Source organism: Pogoniulus pusillus, chromosome 10 (genome assembly GCF_015220805.1).
Source record: "Pogoniulus pusillus isolate bPogPus1 chromosome 10, bPogPus1.pri, whole genome shotgun sequence".
Taxonomy (NCBI): Eukaryota; Metazoa; Chordata; class Aves; order Piciformes; family Lybiidae; genus Pogoniulus; species Pogoniulus pusillus.
In genome coordinates this window covers 20,298,715-20,320,646 of record NC_087273.1, presented here as the reverse complement: position 1 = coordinate 20,320,646, position 21,932 = coordinate 20,298,715, and positions in this window count along the sequence as shown.

The following is a 21,932-nucleotide window of genomic DNA, read 5'->3' as shown; positions in this document are numbered from 1 at the left end:
TTATACACAAGAAAACAGAAAAGAGGCCACACAGTACCCCCCACTAAGTAAAATAGCTGCTTCATTAGCTTCATTCTGATTCCTAGAGTTAATTAACAATCACTCAAAATGAATTTGCCCCATGTTGGGTGCCAAATAAAAATCTGTGATGGTTTGGGTGTTCTCTTTCTCTCAACACTTTAGAAATTACCCAGAGTAGATTCAGTTGGCTCTGGAAATATGAATGAAGTTATTTATTTACAGCTAGCACAATATACAAGCAGATAGTTACAGTATATACAGTTATATACAGAAATATACAAGGTAAAAGGTAATACAGAAACACAACTCCCCTCCCAGAAACCTGAGGGGCTCTCAACCACCCCTCACCTTCCCCCTGCCCCTCTCAACCTTACCCCAGTCCCAAGGAAGAATAGAGGTTCAGCCAAGAGGTTAAGAAGCAAAGGAGAGTGGAAGGTATGCTAGAGTGATGCAGCTTAGTCAGCAGCCCAAGCCAGAGTGAGAGAAAATGGTGAGAGTGTTATCTAATGTTTTCATTTCTTCTTCCCAGACTCCTCAGCGAGACTTCTGAGGGAAGTGGACATCACCATTGTTTTCCTTTCATAGCCTATAAGCTATTTCTTCTCACCAAAACATTCTAGCTTACTTCAAACTAGCACAATGTGGAATTGCAGTGCTACAATGCAGAAATTTATGAACTTTACTACATTATTGTGACAGATTATGCAAAATTAATAATCTGTATTAATTTTAATATCCAGATGATGATTGCTAATAACTATGAAAACTGTTTATTAACATTAAAACTTGCCAGAAAACTTATTCACAAGGTTCAAAGGACACAGGATGGAAATGGAAACAGGCAAAACTAGATTAATTATTTCTTAAAGTGGCAAACATAAATATTGTACTGGAAGAGGCTTTTAAGTATTTACTCACAAAGTATAAGTCAGACAATACCCAAAGCATGTGGAGGAGTGGAGGACTTGCTGTCGGAGTTTCCCAGTCTCTTTTCTCAGGAAGCTGTGAGTCTATAGCATAGTCTCTGACATGGTTCCTCTGGATGAGCTGTGTATCTCCAAGACTTCCCCTCTTGACAGGAGACTTGCAGAGGGGCAGGCAGGATTCAATGCAGTACGTAGTCTTGGAAAATATCATGCTGGCTATGCAGGCTGACCGCATGCAGACATTTAGAGCCTGTTCCTGGTAAGCTCTGCAGGCAAATTCAGGATGCAAAACTGAGGAGGCAGCAGCAGCACCCCTTGCTACCTGCTTATCCCTTTTATCAATATTTGGCCCAAGACTAATGGGGCATTGGACATAGGTTAACCAATCAGAATGACACTTTGCCAAGCCTTACTATATTAGGTGAAGCCAGGGCTTTTGCCCTCCTCTCCCATGGTTGCCTCCTCCAGCATAGAAGTAGGGGAAGCAGGAGAACATGTCTGGGCAAGCCAGGGCATGAATAAGCCCATGTTTACTGTATCAGGTCTACCACCACAATTATGCTTATCAAAAGAACTTCTTTCTAGTCAGTGGAAAGGGAATTAACTGTAAAATGAGTGTGAAGAGTCTACATATACTTAAATAGTTGACAGGTTGAATAAATAACAAGTGTTGCCTTAATCTAGGTGTTGTCTATTTCTTTAAGCCCTTTTCATTCTATTTATTTATGATGAATTTCTTGTTACTGCCCTGCACCAGAAATTAGAACGATACATAAAATCTTCGATCTCTGTTGAAGCAAGAATAAATAGAATTAGTGGGACTCATACCTTGTCTCTTGTTTCATGGAATATCTCCCTTGTTGTTACTGTTCTTAATTCAGTACTGTATTTCTTTTGGTTTATTTTTATGCATTTGGATATTGGAGCCAGTCAGTCCTTGCTGCTACTTCCACTTTGAAAATAGAAAACCTGATTTCTGTAAGAACAAACCTTGTCTCCGGGCAAGAGAGCAAACATTTATATTTATTGATGTATATTTAACTTTTTCAAAACTATATGATGATACTTGAAGCTTCATGAGATGAAAAGGTGCTATAAAATGGATACGTTTCTGCAGAGGCTGAAATAGTTGGGCTTCATCAAAATTATTTGTCCATGTCTCCAGAAATAGAATTTGCCTTTCTAATTTAAATGGGCAGTTTTTAATCTCAGGTGTGTAGGAAAGTATTTGGTGCAGAAAGAGTGACCACCTGTGCAGAACACCGATTTTATGACTTTTGTAGTAGCTTTTTATTTTTTTTCTCCACCCCTGTAACACATCCTTTATCAGCATGATGATCCTGGTGACTTTGTTTTTACTTGTATGTATTCTAACTGCGAGGAAGGAGGAGAAGAGATGTTACCCCCCTGAGTTCACCTGGCTGAGGCTGGCTCTTGCAAAGTTCTCAGCTTATGAGAGGGAGAATTTGGCTTCTGCTGAATGGGAAACTCAGTGGTGCTTAGTGCTGAGGTGAGTGCACTTCCTTATAGAACAAGATACCTCAAAAACTTTGTTTCTGTCAGGTCTTTGCACACTTGTGCTGGTTTGAGGATGATTGGACGCAGACAGGATGGGAAAGTAAGGCGACGACTCAATATGAGTTATCTAGCCAAGCGATCCGCTGTTTATTGAAAGCATCAAACTTCAAGTAACAAAGCGCATACTTAGTTAGGGTTAGTAAAGTGAGTGCACCCAGCATGCAATGCAGTACCATTAACTAGCATTTGGCACATCTAAATATTGGAATATGCGTAATCCTCCCTACTTGCGGTTACTGCTACAGCATTTAATGCGTCTAAATATTGGAATTTGCATAATCCTCCTTACTTCCCTCCTAATCTGGACACAGTCCCACAGAAGTTGCTTATCAGAAGGCTCAAGGACAAATTCCTTTGAGCTTTTTCACACACTGTGGTTTACTGCAGTTCCAGTACTCAGACCTCACATCCAAGGCTTGATTGCACAAGCTTCTAGGGGCTTATGCCCCCCATTTTTCAGCCATTTCCCAACAACTGGAATATTTTGTTGAGAGAAATTAGATCATTGGCTGTGAAAAGAAAATAATAGTGATGTCTATATCACTCGTTTGTTCTGTTGAGAGACATAAAACCAAGAAATATAAAAGTCATTTTCAGTCTGGTTGCTGCCTGCATCACTAATTCCTCTGCCTGGACTTGCATAACCTCAATTAATCATTCTGCTTTTAACTTATCTGGCTTCCCACATTCTCACCCCTTGCATGTAAGAGATTCTGAGAGAAAGGAGAGGGGTGCAAAGAAAGAGGGGAGTTGGTTTGAAAAGTTTTCTTCTCAGTTCTGCTGTTAGAGAGGGGTTTCATATTTCTGTATTACTTTTAACTTGTATGTAATTGTGTATAGTTGTAAATATCTGTATATATTGTGTATATGTGCTTGTAAATTATACCACACTGTAAATATAACTTCATTCCTTAAATTCCAGCAGGCTGAGTTAGTCTGGTGAAATTGTGAGGGGGGGCAGGAAACTCCCAAACTACCATAACTCTGTGGGCAGTTCAGTCCTGGTGCAGGGTCTCTGGTACATTAACTGGTGGCCCACAAAAAGCTGTGTGGCTGCACATTGAAGGTTCCCCTCTCACTGCAGGTGATGCATTCAGTAGTGTTCCTTTCACTTGGCAAGTGATGATGGAGAATGAATGTAACAGGGAACAGATGTAGAGAGCTGGGAACTTGCAATGGGAAAGGCAAAGAATGAGTGCCTTGGTTCATGCAAGGAAATCATTCAGAAATGGCATGTTGACTAGGTCTGATATTTCTGAAAATCAAGAAGAGTTTGTTCCCTTCATATTTTCCACTTACCTTTGTGGTGGCTAACCCAGAATACAGATAGAAAGGAAGATGAGTTTCATAATAGGCAAATGCATGAAAGCAAAGGAGACTTGTTGTGGTGGTTTGGCTGTTACCTGCCCACCCACACTTTAGAAATACCCAGACTAGACTCAGACAGGCTCTGGGAATATAAATGAAGCTATTTATTTACAGCTAGCACAATATACAAGCAGATATTTACAGTATATACAGTTATAGACAGAAATATACAAGGTAAAAGTAATACAGAAACACAACTCCCCTCCCAGAAACCTGAGTCCCCAGGAGGGGCTCTCAACCACCCCTCACCTTCCCCCTGCCCCTCTCAACCTTACCCCAGTCCCAAGGAAGAAGAGAGGTTCAGCCAAGAGGTTAAGGAGCAAGGTTAGTGGCAGTGAGGTTAGGGAGATGCAGCTCAGTCCAAGCCCAGCCCGAAAGTGAAGGCAAAATGGCAAAAGTGTTATCTAATGTTTACTTTCTTGTTCCCATACCTCTCAGCGAGACTGTGAGGGAAGGAGACATAACCATTATTTTCCTCTTTCACAGCCAATTATCTACTTTCTCTCACCAAAACATTCTACCCTGCTTCAAACTAGCACACTTGTTCATTAGGCTTCCAAAAAATGTTTTTATATTTTTAACTTCATGATTTAAAATACTTTTAGAATGCTTTCTACTATCAATTACTGAGGGGGGGTGGGAAGGTATAAAGAAAGTGGTGGAGCTGTGTGGCTGGAGCGCAGAGACTTGTATTACTCTTTTAACAGTCATTAAATAATGTATAAATGCACAGTAATACAATTAAAAAACCTTAAAAAGAAAAACAATCCACCCTTACATACTCCAAAGTACTACCTCAGGCTTTTAATGGTTTTGTGATGCCGCTTAAGTCTCACCTGGCAGAATTTCTGTAGTTAGCTCTGGAGATAGTCTTAATGTTGCCATCAAAACTAAATTATTGTGAATGCAGAACTCTGCCATTTAAGCAAGAGATGTACCTGTCTATCTCATAATTCATAGTATGTGAACTCTTCAGCAGGTGTTTCCTAATGAGTAGTGCTCACACAGCATTTGATTGCAAGGTTTCAGGGATTGTGGCTTATCATACATTCACAAGTCCATGGGCCCTGATGAGATGCACTCAAGGGTTCTGAGAGAACTGGCTGATATTCTCACTCTAACACTCTCCATCATCTTAGCCAAATTGTGGCAGACAGGAGAGGTGCCTGAGGACTGGAAGTGAGCCAATGTCACTCCAGGCTTCAAAAGGGGCAATCAAGAAGTTCCAGGAAACTATAGGCCTGTCAGCCTCACCTCCGGTCCTGGAAAATAGATGGAGTGGCTCCTGTTGGAGGGCATCTCAAGGCACTTGGAAGAGAAGAAGGTTATCAGGAGTAGTCAGCATGCATTTACCAAGGGGAAGTCATACTTAACTAAGCTGATAGCGTTCTATGATGCCATAAGTGAATGGGTAGATTCAAGGAAACGAGTGGATTTAGTCTACCTTGACCTTAGCAAGGCCTTTGACACCATCTCCCATGACATTTTAGTGAGCAAGCTGAGCAAGTGTAGGATGGAAGAGCAGACAGTGAGGTGGATTAGGAAACTGGTTTCAAGACAGAGTTCAGAGGGTGTGTGATCAGTGGTGCCAGGTCCAGCTGGAGAGCTGTGACTAGTGCTGTCCCCCAGGGATCAGTGCTGGGCTGTTCCTGTTCAACATCTTCATCAATGACATTGATGAGGGCACAGAGTGGTCTGCTCAGCAAGTTTGCTGATGATACCAAGCTGGGAGGCTTGTCTGATACAGCTGAAGGCTGTGTGGCCATCGAGTGAGACCTGGGCAGTCTGGAGAGCTGGGCACAGGAGAATCAGATGAAATTCAGCAAGGACAAGTGCAGAGTCCTGCATCTGGGGAGGATTAATATACCCCACCAGTACAGGCTGGGAGGTGATCTGCTGGAAAGCAGTTCTGTGGAGAGGGATGTGGGGGTCCTGGTGGATAACACAACATGCACAACAATATGACCTTGTAGCCAAGAAGGCCCAACGGGATCTTGGCGAGTTGTTAGGAAGAGTGTGTCCAGCAGATCAAGGGAGTTCTCCTCCCCCTCTACTCTACCCTGCTGAGACCCATCTTGAATACCGTGTTCAGTTTTGGGCCTCCCAGTTTAAGAGGGACAGGCATCTTGTCTTGGGTTCAAATGCGGGTTCCCAGAGACTCTTATAAATTTAATAGACCCAATGACAATTTATAGAATTTATAGAGTGCCCTCCCCCTCTTCCCCCTCCTTTCCCCAAAAGACAGGGAGAGAGATAAAGGTAGGGACACCCAAATAAAATGAATCTCACTCGATTTGGAAGTTAAAAAGGAAAAGTTTAACAATAACTTAGAAAAAGGATCGGAGGTAGGGGAGTTTACAAAGGATAAGGAGGGGAAAACAGCAAAATACACAGAAGGATGGATACAACCCGAGTAGTGTGATGGTGTCTTGCCTTGTGGCTGCCACGTGGTGTGCTGGTACTGCAGTATCAGTGTGTGTGTGAGAGATAGCGCAGGAAAAGAGGGTGAGACAGGAAACTCCTCTGTCTTTTATACCACAGGAAGTGGGGGGAGTGGGCTAACCATCACAGGAGTGTGGCCCACCCCTGGGGAGGGGCCCAAGACCCCTAGGGTTAGGTTCAGGGTTACTCCCCCAGGAGTGTTAACCCTATACATTCCACCTCTTGGTTATATCACTTCCACCTTCTTACGAACAGTCTTCTTCTCCAAAATGGGAAAAAGTGTCCATGGGTTAAGAGTTCGTGAAAGTCCTTCTCGGTCCCTGGCTGTATCCCCAAGGCGATGTGCTCCTCTGGTCCGGTGCAGGTTGCTGAGATGTGAGCAGGCAGGAACAGAAGAAAGTCAGTGAATCAGGAACAGTTCTTGTTGGAACTCAGGAAAGAGTATTTCTCCCTCTATGAAGAAAACATCAAGAACAGACTCTTGGTTGTCTGGCATCAGGGGAACAGGTGTGGATGAGATGGCTGTAGACATCCTCTGGAGGGAAATCAGGAACAGTCTCTCACTGCAGGGCATCAGTGATGAATCAGGTGCAGGGTTCTGGTTGGACGCCGTGGTGTGATGTGATGCTGTAGGACTCTGGATAGCTGCTGGTGTGGTGTAGGTTCTGTTGGACGCCGTGTAGTGGTGAGGGTATAACTACAAAAACAACTTGTAACCCCTTATGAACTATAATGCAAGTATTGCACAACTATGATAAACTATTAACAACTATTATACAAACTATAATACAGATAACCGGAAAGTATCTGGAACACATGGAATCAACTCTGAGATTTGTCTTGGGTTCAAATGCAAGTTCCCAGAGACTCTTATAAATTTAATAGACCCAATGACAATTTATAGAATTTATAGAGTGCCCTCCCCTCTTCCCCCTCCTTTCCCCAAAAGACAGGGAGAGAGATAAAGGTAGGGACACCCAAATAAAAATCAATCTCACTCGATTTGGAAGTTAAAAAGGAAAAGTTTAACAATAAGTTAGAAAAAAAAGGGATTGGAGGTAGGGGAGTTTACAAAGGATAAGGAAGGGAGAACAGCAAAATACAAACAGGGGATGGATACAACCCGAGTAGTGTGATGGTGTCTCTGCCTCGTGGCTGCCACGTGCTGTGCTGGTATGCAGTATGCGTGTGTGGTCGTGAGTGAACGCAGGAAAAGAGAGTGAGGAGCAGGAAGTGCTCCTCTTTTATACCGCAGGAAGTGGGGGGAGTGGGCTAACCATCACCTGGAGTGTGGCCCACCCCTGAGGAGGGACCAAGACCCCTAGGGTCAGGTTCAGGGTCACTCCCCCCAGGAGTGTTAACCCTATACATTCCACCCCTTGGTTAGACCACTTCCACCTTCCTACGAACAGTCTTCTTCTCCAAAGATGGGAAAAAGTGTCCATGGGTTAAGAGTTCTTAAAGTCCTTCTTGGTCCCCGGCTGTATCCCAAGGTGATGTGCTCCTCTGGTCCGGTGCAGGTTGCTGAGATGTGAGCAGGGCAGGAATGGAAGAAAAGTCAGTGAATCAGGAACAGTTCTTGTTGGAACTCAGGAAAAGAGTCTTTTCCCTCTGTGAAGAAAAACATCAGGAACAGCCTCTTGGTGTCTGGCATCAGGGGAACAGGTGTGGATGAGATGGCTGTAGACATCCTCTGGAGGGAAAATCAGGAACAGTCTCTCACTGCAGGGCATCAGTGATGAATCAGATGCAGGGTTCTGGTTGGACGCCGTGGTGTGATGTGATGCGATGCTGTAGGGCTCTGGATAGCTGCTGGTGTGATGTAGGTTCTGTTGGATGCGTTTGTAGATGTGAGGTATCTACTACAAAAAACAACTTGTAACCCCTTATGAACTATAATACAAGTATCACACAACTATGATACAACTATGATACAACTATAATACAAGATAACCTGAAATATCTGGAACACATGGAATCAATTCTGAGATTTCAAAACCTTTTCAGCTAAACAGAGGTTTCTCTGAGGGACACACTCAATAACACCAGTTTCCATCATCACCCAGTATGTATGACCAGGACCCTCTGCAGATACCACCCCTTTGATAGGTTTTCCCCCACCAGAGGCAGGAGCAACCCACACAGTCTTTCCCAGTAGATTCCTTTCACAGACTACAGGAACTCCATCTCCCTCAACTGTGGGCAGTAGGGCAGTCATGAGCAGACCAGCTCTGTTAACTGATCCCTGCTTTTCACCAGCCATAGTGGCTTCTGCAAGGTGTTTCTCCCAGTTTCTGAGAGTTCCACCCTCCATAGCTTCAGGGTGGTTTTCAGCAGGCCATTGTGTCGTCTCACTTTTCCTGCAGCCTGTGGGTAGTATGGGATGTGATAAACCATTCTATCCATGCTCTTTTGCCCAGTTACTTACAAGATGGTTCTTGAAATGGGTCCCATTGTCTGACTCTATTCTCTCTGGGGTACTGTGTCTCCACAGGATGTGGCTCTGCAGGCCCAGAATGGTGTTACGGGCAGTACATGAGGTACTGGGCAGGTTTCCAGCCACCCCGTGCTTCCCTCCACCATGGTTAACACATACTGCTTGCCACTGCGAGACCGAGGCAGAGTGATGTAATCAATCTGCCAGGCCTCCCCATACCTGTACTTTGACCACCGTCCCACATACCACAAAGGCTTCATGCACTTGGCTTGCTTTATGGTGGCACAGATGTCACATTCATGGATAACCTGAGTTATGGCCTCCATGGATACGTCCACGAATCTGTCTCGGGCCCATTGGTATGTGGCATCTCTTCCTTGGTGGCCAGAAGAGTCATGTGCCCACCGAGCTAAAAACAGTTCACCTTTGTGCTTCCAGTCCAGATCAGTCTGGCAGATGTGGGCAGCCAGGTCAGCTTGGTGGTTATGCTGCTGTTCTTCAGTGGCTCTGCTCTTTGGGATGTGAGCACTGATGTGTCGGATTTTAACTGGTCGGTTGTCCAGGAGTGCAGAAATGTCTTGCCAGAGATCAGCAGCCCAAATAGGCTTCCCTTTTCTATGCCAATCATTTCTCTTCCACTCCTTCAGACACCCCATATAGGCATTTGCTACCATCCATGAGTCGGTGTAGATGTATAGCATTGGCCACTGCTCTCGTTCTGCAATGTCCAGGGCCAGCTGGATGGCTTTCACCTCTGCATACTGGCTGGATTCACCTTCTCCATCTCTTGCCTCTGCAACCCTGCGTGTGGGGTTCCAGACGGCAGCCTTCCATCTCCGCTTGCTGCCTACCAGGCGGCAGGATCCATCTGTGAAGAGAGCATATGCCTTTTCCTCCTCAGGAAGGTCACTGTATGGGGGGGCTTCCTCGGCACAGGTCACTGCCTTCTCTTCTGCTGGCTTTCCAAAGTCAGTGCCCTCTGGCCAGTTGGTGATGACCTCTACAATGCCTGGATGTTCGAGAGTCCCCATCCTAGCCCTCTGAGTTATCAGAGCCATCCACTTACTCCAAGTGGCATCTGTGGCATGCTGCGGAGTTGAACCCTTCCCTTTAAACATCCAAGTCAGGATTGGAAGCCTTGGAGCTAAAAGGAGTGGTGACTCCGTCCCAATCACCTCAGAGGCAGCTCTGACTCCCTCATAGGCAGCTAGGATTTCTTTCTCTGTGGGGGTATAGTTGGCCTCTGAGCCTTTGTATGCCTTGCTCCAGAACCCGAGTGGGCGGCCTCTTGTCTCATCCGGAGCTTTCTGCCGTAGGCTCCAGCTAGGACCATTCTCACCGGCTGCTGTGTAGAGAATGTTCTTAATCTCTGGGCCGGTTCGAACTGGTCCCAAGGCCATGGCATGGACCACCTCTCGTTTGATCTGGTCAAATGCCACCTGCTGCTCAGGTCCCCATCCAATGTTATTTCTCTTTCTTGTAACGTCAAAGAGGGGTTTCACAATTTGACTGTACCCGGGAATGTGCATTTTCCAAAAGCCCACAAACCCCAGGAAGGATTGTGTCTCCTTCCGGTTAGTGGGTTCCACCATAGTGGCCACTTTATTCACCACATCCATTAGGATATGGATGTGGCGTCGGCCATCCTGCCATCGAACTCCCAGGAACTGGATCTCTCTGGCAGGCCCTTTCACTTTGCTTCCCTTAATGGCAAAACCAGCATCCAACAGGATATTAATGATCTTCTCACCCTTCTGGAAGACCTCCTCTGCTGTCTCACCCCATACAATGATGTCATCAATGTACTGCAGATGTTCCGGAGCTCCACCCTTCTCCAGTGCAGTCTGGATGATGCTATGGCAGATTGTAGGGCTGTGCTTCCACCCTTGAGGCATTCTGTTCCAGTGGTACTGTACTCCTCTCCAGGTGAAGGCAAACTGTGGCCTACATTCTTCTGCAATGGGGATGGAGAAGAAAGCATTAGCAATGTCAATTGTGGCATACCATTTGGCCTCCTTCGTTTCCAGTTCATACTGCAGCTCCAACATATCAGGCACGGCTGTGCTGATTGGAGGAGTCACTTCATTCAGGCCTCGGAAATCCACTGTAAGTCTCCACTCCCCTGTCTCCTTTCGCACTGGCCATATCGGGCTGTTGAAGGGCGAGTGGCTCTTGCTGATGACAAGCTGCTGCTCGAGGCAGTGAATCAGCTGCTGTATGGGTAGCAGGGAGTCTCTGTTGGTGCGGTATTGCCTGTGATGAACTACACGAGAAGCAATGGGTAACTTAACATCTTCCACCTTGTGGGTACTAACCACGGAAGGCTCATCTGACAAGCCAGGCATGATAGACAGCTGCTCTTTGTCTGCAGTCTCTACAGCTGCTATGCCAAAAGCCCACTTGTTCCCCTTCGGATCTTTAAAGTACCCTTCCCGGAGAAAGTCGATCCCCAGGATGCAAGGTGCATCAGGGCCAGTTACTATCGTGTGCTTCTCCCACACATTCCCGGTGAGGCTTATCTCAGCCTGCAGCACAGTCAACTCCTGAGAACCCCCTGTGACTCCTGCAATTGTAATAGTTTCTGTCCCCCTGTAGCTGGAGGGGATCAGAGTGCATTGGGCACCGGTGTCTACCAACGCTCTGTACTTCTCGGCTTCAGAAGTGCCAGGCCATTTCACAAACACATCCCAATATACTCTGTTATCCCTGGCCTCCGCCTGGCTGGAGACAGGGCACCTCTAATGCTGAGCAGTGTGACCGCATGAGGCACATGGACCTGAGTTACTGGCTTCACCACCCCTTGGGCGAGAGGGCTGCCTGCGGGACACTGGGGCAACCCCTCTTCTGGAGGAGTTATTCCCCGTGTTTGTCCCCTGCAGTTCCCTTACCCTGGCCGATAGAGCTGAGGTGGGCTGGCCATGCCATCTGTCCATGTTTTCCCCATGCTCACACAGTGTTCTCCAGAGTGAACCCCTGTGTGTACCCTGTCTGCTCTGGGCTGGTCTCCTGCGGGGAGGAGGAGGAGCACGGCGGCGTGTGTTCCTTACAGCTGAGACTTGCACCCATTCTGAAGGTGAAGAGCAGTCATCCTCTGCCTTCTGCATTTCAGAGAAAGAGGCTTTTAGCTCGTTCATTTCTTGGGTGAGGGTCTCTACAGTGGCAATTAAGGTTTTCCTTGACAAACTGTCTTCAAACTGTCTTAGGTCATTCACAAACTCCCTGATTGTGGGAAGGTTGTTGGGGTCTCTGCCCAGCAGCAGTGCTCCCAGTGTAGGAGCATATGTGGAAGGGGCACACTGGATCAGTTTCTTTAAGAGGGCTGGCTTCATGCGGACATCATCAGGGTCCGAGGGCATCTGGCCTGCTCCATAGATTATTTCCTGTACCGCCATTTGCCTCAGGTATGAGATGCCCTGTTCCATATCTGTCCATTTAAGGGGATGGAAAATCATGTCATCCTTAGTCGGGTACCTGTACCTCACAGCTATGAGAAGCCTGGCCCAAAGTGAGTGGGTACCATCGAGCCTCCCCAGCTCTTTATCCACACCTCCATCCCTCGACAAGGATCCCAGTTGCTTTGCCTCCCTCTGATCTAGGTCCACGGTTTCTGCTCCTGCATCCCAACATTTCAAAAGCCAGGCTAAAAGGGACTGTCCGTTTGCCCTTGCATACTCCTGCCTTGTGTGCCTGATTTCCTTTCTGGGCGTGGAGCTGATAAGGATAACTCCATTATCAGGTCCATTTCCAGCTGGTTGCTGTTGCGGGGGGGTGCTGGTTCCCGAAGAGGTCCCTTGCCCTGGATCTGTGTCTGTGGGAGGGTTCGGGTTTGATCTGACTTGCCGCGTGGTAATTGGAGCCAGATGGAGGGGGCTGGGCTGTGGGGGCAGGGTCCGGGGGGCTGCCCTGGGTGGGACCGGGGGCGGAGTTCGGGGCGGAGCCACGCTAGGGGCGGTGCCTGCGCTCGGGGCTGTCGGACTGGTCTGACCTGTCGCCCACCCCCCGCAGCTGCAGCTCGGGCAGTGAGGGCCACCCCTCCCCCTAAGCATCCTAATGGCGGTGCCCACCCGATACTTCCACGTGTCCAAGTTCAGAGCTACCTTGTTAATTCCCAAACCCACATTTACACACAGTGAAATAACAGCTATCCAGTACCATTTCTCCCCCAAAATATCTGGAGCTTCTGTGTTCCAATGCATATACTCAGATTGATTCCATGTTCCAGAAACATTTCTAAACACAGTGAGATTACTAACAGAATTCAGGAAATAGGCATAGACTCGGACAGGCAAATGCTTAGAGTATTCCCAGACCATAGCAATGACAATCCAGAAGACATGGTAACTTATAAACTTTAACAGCCAGCCCCAAAACAGCCATGCAAAAGCATGAATGATTAAGACTCTCAGAATATCCATTTTTTAACTTCCAAATCTTCTCTGAAAGAATTCTTTCTACCTAGCCCCACGTTGAGACGCCAAATAAATTGTCTTGGGTTCAAATGCAAGTTCCCAGAGACTCTTATAAATTTAATAGACCCAATGACAATTTATAGAATTTATAGAGTGCCCTCCCCTCTTCCCCCTCCTTTCCCCAAAAGACAGGGAGAGAGATAAAGGTAGGGACACCCAAATAAAAATCAATCTCACTCGATTTGGAAGTTAAAAAGGAAAAGTTTAACAATAAGTTAGAAAAAAAAGGGATTGGAGGTAGGGGAGTTTACAAAGGATAAGGAAGGGAGAACAGCAAAATACAAACAGGGGATGGATACAACCCGAGTAGTGTGATGGTGTCTCTGCCTTGTGGCTGCCACGTGGTGTGCTGGTATGCAGTATCAGTGTGTGTGTGAAGAGATAGCGCAGGAAAAGAGGGTGAGACAGGAAGTGGGGGGAGTGGGCTAACCATCACCTGGAGTGTGGCCCACCCCTGGGGAGGGGCCAAGACCCCTAGGGTCAGGTTCAGGGTTACTCTCCCAGGAGTGTTAACCCTATACACATCTGCTGGAGACAGTCCAGCAGAGGGCTATGAGAATGATTAGGGGACTGGAGGGCCTGACGTATGAGAGGCTGAGGGACCTGTGATTTTTAGTCTGGAGAAAAGAAGACTTAGAAGGAATTTGATAATGTTTTTAAGTATCTGAAGGCTGTCCAAGAGGGGGTGACAGACTCTTTTCACTTTGCTCCCTGAGATAGGACAAGGAGCAATGGTTGTAAATTTCAGCAAAAGAGGTTCTGCCTCAACACAAGGGGAACATCTTTACTGTAAGGGTCACAGAGCACTGGAATAGGCTTCCCAGAGACGTTGTGGAGTCTCCTTCTCTGGAGACTTTCAACACCTGTCTGTTCCTCTGTGATCTGTGTTAGATAGGATGTCCTGCTTCTGGCAGGGGGGTTGGATTCGATGATCTCCTTGGGTCCCTTCCAACCCCTAAGTATCCTGTGATCCTGTGAATAATATCTAAGTAATACCAGCAAAATATATAAATTCTAACTGAACTGGAAGAGAAGATTCCATGGTCAAATGCACTTGCGGTCAAAATATCCCTTGCCCAGTCGATGGACTCGAGGAGCTCTTTCTGCTTATGGCAGAAGGCAATACGAGAATTTCAAGAGGATTAACCTATTTACTCACAAATATACTTGACTCGCAGGGGCTAGCCACAGACCCCAGGGCCGTGCCCAAATGCTTTCAGGGGACTCTTGTTTTATTGGCTGTTGAGACGTGATTCTTCCCAGGCTTCCGGGGAAAGGATGAGACAATCTCTGACCTTGTCTCCTGCTCCTTTGGACAATCCGTGTATGTCCAGGACTTCTAGTCTTAGCGGGACTTTCAGGTGTAGAGGCAGACTGCTGTGCAATGTGCAGTCTCAGCACAATGTGACGCTGACCACCACAAGCCGATTGCATACAGGCATCCAGGATCTGCTCTAGGCACTCGTGACAGTAGAGTTTACAGGAAACAAATAAGGCAGTATGCAATGTGCAGGACGTAATGGCTGAGCATGGCAGAGCTTGCAAAGCACACGGGAGCACATTGTTTACCTGTATATCTCTTTTTATCAATGCGGGCCGAGATTAATTCTCCTTTGGACACAGAATAGCCAATCAGAATGGCAGTTAGCCAAACCTTACTATGTTAGGCAAAGCCATAAGCTTGCTTTTTACGCAAATTTGGGAAAAGCACAGGCCTTGCAAAGGCAGGCACAAGTTAAGGGTGAGTACCTTGTTATACCACAGGACCCAAGACAAGTCTGAGTAGGCCAAGAGTCCTTAGACTCAGTGGCTCCAGGTTTTTTGTGTTCTTTTCCCACACTGCCTCTCTCGTGGAGCAGAAAACATGCCTGGGCAAGCAATGTATAAAGCCTTATTTTGGGCCTATCATGCATACCACCACACTTCCTCAGCACATAACAGAGCTAACAGGACTCTATTCTCAAAATAATGCACTTTGGTACCAGTCTAGGCTCTTCCTCTGTATTTTTCAGGTTTGAGAAGACAATTTGATGAGCTGTAGGCAGGTACAACAGCACCACCATGTTTCACAAAGTTGTGAGAAACTGAGGCATGCTCCTCTTGCCTGGTGAGGTCTCTGATCATCTAAATGCCCTAAACTACTGGCAATAATATACAAACCAGTCTTCCTTGACCTCTTTTTTCTGATCACAGTTTCCTGAGGGTGATCAAAAACTTACTATATATTCTCGATACTGTTCTTTCCCTTGAGTTTATGGAACTACTTGGAAGAAACTAGATTCATATTTTGACCTTCTAGGTATGTGCTTTAAAGAATGAACTATTGCATATTGAGAGAGTAATTTGCAGACAGGTTTTAAAAGAATGTAAATCTTTCTTAGGCCTTTAAGGAAAGAGCACTTAACCTTCACCAGCTCAATAAGAAATAAACAGAATTTAAGGCATGCATATGGTCACAAATGTGGTAAGTACATCCTGGTGGTATCGTATCACTGCAGGTGGATTTTGAACCATTTTGAATGACAAACTTGCACACAGTTCATCCTGTTCTGGATTTTGTTTTAACTTCCCCATACACTTACAGCTGCAGAGTGAACTTAGATTTCACTATGTATATCAAGACTAAGAATCATGCTGCCTATCATGGTGCCTAAACTGGGCTTTCTGTGCCCATAATGACATAGAGTTGTAGGCAGGGAGTAATTCTGAACTGTCAGATCTTGCAGACACAAGTTTGAAGCTGCACAGAGTATAAATCTCCCTTAGCCTTGGGTTATAGCAATGGGAGTCACTCCTGGTAAAAAATTACCTCTCTGACCTAAAGCTTTAGAAATATACACATATGTACAAACATTTTAGAACTGGACATGTATCTAAGCTAAACTTTCATAGGATATAATGACATGCTTGTACTCTTAAAACTGATGGGTACCAGAGTTACCTGTAGAAATGACAAGTCAGTCTGGGTTACAAAGTTAATCCTGGATTTTCCTATTTTTAGTAATTTTTTTGAAACAGTTGTTTATTTTCAAAAGACTACTCAAAACTTTCCTGCTGCAGGAAAGATCTTAAAGTACTATTTAAATGGAAGTTGTTAAATAAAACCAATCTTGTCTGGATTCTCTTACATTTAAAGACAGAAAAACAAATCAATGTTGCAAATGGGAAAGGAAGAGATCAATAGGTGGAGAAAGTACATTCTGAAGACAATACAAATCTGAAAAATAAAAACAAAAGTTTGAAACTCTGAACAATTTGTGCTAGTTTAAGAGCAAGCTAGAATGTTTTGGTAAAAGAACTAGACAACGGGCAGTGAAATGAAAACAATTGATATCAACTTCTCTCACAGTTAACGCTGAGAGCTCTGGGAAAGAAGAAGTAAACACTCTCCATTTTGTTTTTTTCTTCTGCCTTTGCCTTCAGACCTGGTCACATCTCATTAACCTTGCTCCTATTAACCTTGCTCCCTAACCTCTTGGCTGCACCTCTCTTCTTCCTGAGAACTGGGGTAAGTTGAGAGGGCCGGGGGGAGGTGTTGGGGTGGTTTGAGAGCCCCTCCTGGGACTCAGGTTTCTGGGAGGGGATGTTGTGCTTTTGTATTGTTTATCCTTTGTATATTTCTGTATATACTTGTATATAACTGTATATATTGTAAATAGCTGCTTGTAAATTCTGCTAGCTGTAAATAAATTGCTTCATCTAAATTCCAGAGGCCGTCTGAGTTAGCTGGGGCAAAATACCAAAGTGTGGGGGGGCGGGTTAAGAGCCCCAAACGATCACATTTTTTATGGTGCCCAACGTGGGGCTAGATATATTTTGAGTGATTGGAAATTAGCTCTGGGAATTAAGATGAAGCTAATCAAGCAGCTATTGTATTTGGTTGGGGCATTGCTCTGCTCTGGTTTTGTTTTCTTGGCATTTAGTTGGTTAAAAGCTCAAATTGTTGCTTATTTTATTGATCTGGCTTATAATAAGGCTAAAGCTAAGGTTTTCAGATATGTTCTGGAGCTGGGTGATTTGATTCTTGGTTATAAGCTGGTTTTCAATATCTCTGAGAATATTACCAAGGATATTACAGGAGCTTTGTCAATAATGTGACAATCAATGGAATTCTGCTTTAAATATGGCTCTAATGAGAGTTATTCAGCCTAAGACAGGAATTCCAACTGTTTGCTTAGGGACATGCTCATGTAAAACTGTTTTTCTTCTCACAGTTTTTAATATTTGCCTCATGATTTTAAATATTCATATTAATTTTGACATTATTGGTAAAAAATCAAAACCAGCTTCTGTAAGAACTAGGAAAAATTCTGTGTCTCAGAAGCAGTCTCTTTCACAGCAAAACAAGGGAACACACGTTATCGGCTACCCCCTTGCCAGCCTCTGCCCCCTCCTTCTCCAAGTGCTGGGAACACGGCAAATGTTCCCGCTGGAAATATAAAACAATAACGATACGGACCAGAGTTTGGCAGGAGGCCCAGGAGTACAGGCAAGTACCCAAAACAGAATGTTCCTAGCAAAAATGATAAGGATAAACAAAACAACAAACAATCCCAAGAGTTGGCAGGAGACCCAGGAGGACAGGCAAACAATCCCACTAATGCTGGTAACGCTAGCCCAGTCAGTCCAAATCCTAATGACACCAGCTCAGCCAATTCGAACCCCCAGCCAGCAGACCAGAATCAAAATCCTCTCGTTTAAAAGCAAGGCAGATTTGAACTCACAAGCTCCAAGTCTCGACCCCCATGATTCAAACCCTCCAGCAGACACATCCAAGTCTGATGCTGTTCAGGGCCTTTCTGGCACCTGCTAAAGGCAAAAGGTAAGACAAAGAGTGTTCGCAGGAGGATGTAAGAGAGGGGACCTTCTGGTGATCAGCAGCTAGAAGAGGAGGAGGAGATAGTTAGTCTGTGAGACCTTGTAGATGTGCTGAGACATCAATACTCAAGTGAGAGGAGTGCTGTGAGGTTAGCTGCCAAGAGAGAGGATGGTTCCAATGAGTTTAGGAATGCTATGAGGAAGATTGTGTTAGGCTGGCACCACCAGTACAACAGGTGGAAGAGGAGGTGGAAGATGACATCCAGGGCTCCAAGGATCCCTCAGAGAGGTCAGGGAAGTTAGGAAGGAATACACAAGGGTATCAGGTGAGCCAATCCTAAGCTGGCTAGTGAGATGCCATAGCATTGGTGCTAATGCTCTGCAGGTAGGAGACAAGTCTGCCAAGCAGCTGGGACCACTCACTAAGGAGAGTGGAGTGGACAAATACCTAGCAAGTCCTCTTGGTAGGTTAGCTTGTGGACACGCCTTCTATAGGCTTGGCTATGAGATATCTACCAGGATGATTGCCATGGGCTGCCAAGAAGTGAACACCTTGAGCAGGGAATTAATCTCTGAAGGAGTTTTGCTGTGAAGGAAGTGCTTGATGGAGATCATGGCTACTCATGAGCCTGACGATATTCCTTTGGGAACAGGTCTCATGAAGAAGCTGATTAAAGCTTGCTCCTTCATCCTATGCATAGCATCTTGGCCAGTAAATTTCTATCAAGGAGTGATAGATGGAAGGCTTTCACTGTGGGTGAATTCACTGACCAGCTCAGGCAGATAGAGGACAGCTTGTCACATTCTGGTATAATCTGTGCCATAAAAGGACTATGACTACAGAGCTTAAGGATGGTATTGAGAATGGCATTAGAAATGGCATGAAAGACTGAAGGAGAGCCTTACAACCTCAATTTCCAATCTGGTAAAGGATACCGTAAAAGCATTGCCACAGGTACCTGGACAGGAATCGAACTTGGGGCCTTTTGCATGGCAGCAACAACTCAACGACAGAGCTACCTAGACATTGCTAATGCTTTCTTCTCTATTCCCATAGCCAAAGGAGTGCAGGCCTTCAGTTTGCATATCACCTGGAGAGGAAATCCAAGTACAGTTCAATCGTTTGCCTCAGAGGTGGAAACACAGCTCATCCATCGTCATTCAGTCATCCACAATGCACTGGAGAAAGGTAACGCTCCAGAGCACATCCAGTACATCGATGACATCATTGTGTGGGGCCAAATTGCTGAGGAAGTCTTCGAGAAAGGTAAACAAAATCATTGACATTCTGTTGCAAGCAAGTTTTGCCATTAAGAGAGACAGGTCAAAGGACCTGCCAGAGGAATTCAGTTTCTGGGAGTGCAGTGGCAGGATGATCACCGTTACATTCCTCAGGATGTGATTAACAAAGTCTCTACCATGGCAGTTCCACCCAGTAAGAAGGACACACTTACTTTTCTTGGTGTGGTGGGTCTCTGCAGGGTAGAGTAGAGGGGGAGGAGAAACCTCCCTTGATCTGCTGGACACACTCTTCCTAACACACGCCAAGATCCCATTGGCCTTCTTGGCATACAAGGGCACTATTGCTGTGCATGTTTGTTATCCACCAGGATCCCCTGTCTGGAGCCCTGTGTTACCCCTAAATTCCTCTCCCTCTATAGTTTGAATGGGAGAGGAAAAGGCGTGAAAAGACCTGTTTTCCTCCCCTCTTGCCCGTGCGGTGTGAAGGGGGTGAGCAAAGGGCCCTTCAGGCACGAGGGTGCCCTGTCAGTGCCTGCACTGGAATCAGGCTGGAGATTGGCTGTGGTCTTCACGCCTAGGAAGTGATAACTCTGCTCTTTGTCTAGGAAGCATATAAATATTGGGGGACTTCCCGCTCTTGAGGTTCCCACCTTAGAGTTCGTGCTCGCCTGGAGTTCATGCCTGCCTTAGACTTCTCCCCCCCATCCTGGATAGACTCTGCAGAAGGAGCCCCTGGCGCTCTGCTCTGAAGGACAGTTTCCCACCATTGGCACCCTTTATGCAGGCTCGATAGTTCTTAAAGACCCTTGGACGGCCTCTGAAAGAGAGCAAGAGGACAAGCAGGTGGACCACCCTTCTTTCAGCCAGACTGGCTCACCTGTGAGTAACTGGCTCAGCTTTATTATTAAGTGGAAATGCTATTATTTAATAGCTCAAGCCTTTTCCAACTTATGACTTCAAAAATAGTCAAATTACCTATGGTATCCTTGTAGATTTTTTCAAACGAACTGAATTTGATAATTAAAACTAAATTAATTTCTGTATATACTTTTGGGGGCGGGTTTTTGGGAAAATACTCAATTTTTATATAAACTCTATTTTTTATATAAATTTATATAAAATTCCTGACTTGGTCAACTTAATTCCCTGCCTCCACAAACACTCACATCACTCTCCACAGAACTGCTTTCCAGCAGATACCCTCCCAGCATGTACTGGTGGGGGTATCTTAATCCTCCCCAGATGCAGGACTCTGCACTTGTTCCTTGGCTGAAACTTCATCTGGTTCTTCTGTGCGCCAGCTCTCCAGACTTGCCCAGGTCTCACTCGATGGCCACACAGCCCTTCAGCTGTATCAGACAAGCCATCCCCAGCTTGGTATCATCAGCAAACTTGCTGAGCAGAACACTCTGTGCCCTCATCAATGTCATTGATGAAGATGTTGAACAGGAACAGCCCCAGCACTCGATCCCTGGGGGACAGCACTAGTCACAGCTCTCCAGCTGGACCTGGCACACTGATCACCACCCTCTGAACTCTGTCTTGAAACCAGTTCCTAATCCACCTCACTGTCTGCCTCTTCCATCCTACACTTGCTCAGCTTGCTCACTAAAATGTCATGGGAGATGGTGTCAAAGGCCTTGCTAAGGTCAAGGTAGACTAAATCCACTCGTTTCCTTGAATCTACCCATTCACTTATGGCATCATAGAACGCTATCAGCTTAGTTAAGTATGACTTCCCCTTGGTAAATGCATGCTGACTACTCCTGATAACCTTCTTCTCTTCCAAGTGCCTTGAGATGCCCTCCAACAGGAGCCACTCCGTCATTTTTCCAGGGAAAATGTCTGTGGGACTGCAGCCTCATTGGGTAGCACAAGCACCAAAATTCCCCTCAGCTGGTTTTAGGAATGTGTTATCCTAGCACACCATCAAAGGTAACAATCTATCCTTTCTCTTCCCCCAGGCACCCAGAGACAGAACAAGAGGACACAGTCTCATACTGCACCAGGGCAGGTTCAGGCTGGATGTTAAGAAGATGTTCTTCATGGAAAGAGTGATTTGCATTGGAGTGGACTGCCTGGGGAGGAGGTGGAGTCCCCCCATCCCTGGAGTTGTTTGAAAGGGATGGCTGGATAAGGCACTTAGTGCCATGGCTTAGTTAATTAGAATGGTTAGGTGATAGATTGGACTCAATGATCTCAGTGGTCTTTTCCAGCCTGTTAATCCGGTTCTGTTTAAATAGCAATGGTGATCCTAGTCCAGAAAAAGTTGGAGTCTTTTCTGCAGTAGCTTGGAAGAAATACAGAATATTTCTTTTATAATTATCATAAAAGTCTATATAATATTATGTTACATGCTCCTACATGGCAGTGGTAAGGCAGTCAGGCTGCACCGAGCTGGCATTGCCCAACCCCTCATTGCAATGGAAAATCAATTCTCAGCAAGCTGCACTTGGATTGGTAGGAATTCAAGCACAGTTAGTGTTCGAGTCTGAAAATTGCCGCAGTGATGTCTTTGCTCAGAGATAAATCTCATGAAGGTACTAGAACAGGACTTTGTAAAGCCTACATTGGAGAATAATATTTTTATTAAGGCAAATAGTAGTGCCATTTTGTTGAAAATAATGAGGC